The sequence below is a fragment of the Myotis brandtii genome, unplaced genomic scaffold (assembly GCF_000412655.1).
Source record: "Myotis brandtii unplaced genomic scaffold, ASM41265v1 scaffold720, whole genome shotgun sequence".
In the NCBI taxonomy this organism is placed as follows: Eukaryota; Metazoa; Chordata; class Mammalia; order Chiroptera; family Vespertilionidae; genus Myotis; species Myotis brandtii.
Genome location: NW_005370839.1, coordinates 247240 through 248664, shown reverse-complemented (window position 1 = coordinate 248664; position 1425 = coordinate 247240). Strand labels below are relative to the sequence as shown.

General features: G+C 56.8%; 1 long non-coding RNA gene across 1 annotated transcript; it reads left to right on the top strand.

Moving 5' to 3' along the window:
• The first annotated feature begins 6 nt into the window (after nucleotides 1-6).
• On the top strand, nucleotides 7-565 carry LOC106724099. Its single transcript, XR_001359862.1, has 2 exons — nucleotides 7-102; nucleotides 251-565. It is a non-coding gene; the product is annotated as an uncharacterized LOC106724099 (long non-coding RNA).
• The last annotated feature ends 860 nt before the right edge of the window (nucleotides 566-1425 follow it).

The window sequence follows — 1425 nt, the reverse complement described above, 5'->3', positions numbered from 1 at the left end:
CCTTAGTCTCCTGCCCTGGGGCTCTGACCCTCTCCTGTTGTGTCACCCCCCCAGGCAGTGACAGCTCCCTGGGCTCTGATGATTCTCTCTTGGCTTCTAAAGGTGAGACCCTGCCGTGGGGAGGGGTGGGCCGAGGGGAGGACTTGGTGGTGGGGAGTCTGTGGGACACTGTGAGCATGAAGTGGTCTTTGAGAATATCACCAGTTACAGCTACTGACCTGAATCTGCTCATGATGATTGTCCTCCACAGCGTGATGCAGCTGCCTTGTGGGACTGAGTGATGGAAGATGTGCTCACGCTCCCACCTCCTGACTCAGGAACCTCTGATTGGAAGGCTGGCCCGCCCTGCTCCCCACACTTTCCTGTCAGCAGAGATGGCTGGGCCCTCCCATCCCTGTGTTTACTTTCTGATCTGAGCTGCACCTTTCTGCTCCAGTATTGAAAGGAGTCTCTGGATGTGACTGTGTTTATTCATTTCTTGCCAAGAAGGGTTGGGTTGTTAATTAAAGGGGAAAACCCTAAATTCTGAGAGGAAATAAATTGAAGCATCAAGCGCTTTCCAGAACCGTGTATTTTCTGTGGTTGTCGCAGGTGGGACCGGCGGGGCTGTGAGGACGGAGCGTGGTTGGGTCCTGTGCCTGGTCAGTGCTCAGTGCATCGTGGGCTTTGACGTGGTCACTCCTCTGCTGGGTCACTTCTCTGCTCCTATGACCTTGTCCCACCAGAACCTGTGGTCACAGGGACACACATCCCTCAGGCCTTGTCACGTGTCCTAATACAGCGCATCTCCCGGACCCTGGACAACGAGGCCTTCCTGGGGCAGGTCAGCCTGGGCTCAGGCCTGGGTCCCACCCTCTGCCCTCATCTCCTGGGTGTTTGTTGTTTTTTGCTTTTGTAGATATTATGCCTGTTATTGTGTTTGTGTGTGAGTTCTGGTCTCATTGTCTGGGTGTCCCCCGTCTTATAGCAACAGGAGTCACTTTGCCTGTCATTGTTCTCAGGGCCCCAGGGTCCCTGCACACAGGAGCCCGCAGTGTGGAGAGATGGGTGTTCAGGCTCCTCCTGCTCTTGCCTCCTTCTGGGCCTGATTGTTCTTCGTCTTTCCCTGAACTCTCCGAGGATTTAGCAGGAGCAGGATTCCTCCTCTGGGATTAGATCCTGCTGGGACTGTGCTCTGCCCGCCGCCCTCTCTCCCGTCCTTCCCTCTAGTGCTGACCCCAGCGGGACCCGGATGTGAGGAGGGAGGCTGCTGGAGGTTTAGGGGAGCAGCGCTGTGGGCAGTGCAGGTGCAGTGATGGCCCAGGGGGCACCCTGAGCTACAGCTGCCCCAGGACAGCTGTGCTGGGGCCACAGCCATGAGGACACTGTGTGTGGAACAGGGACGGGTTCTCTGATGGTGACCCCTCAGCCAGGACTTTGTGACAG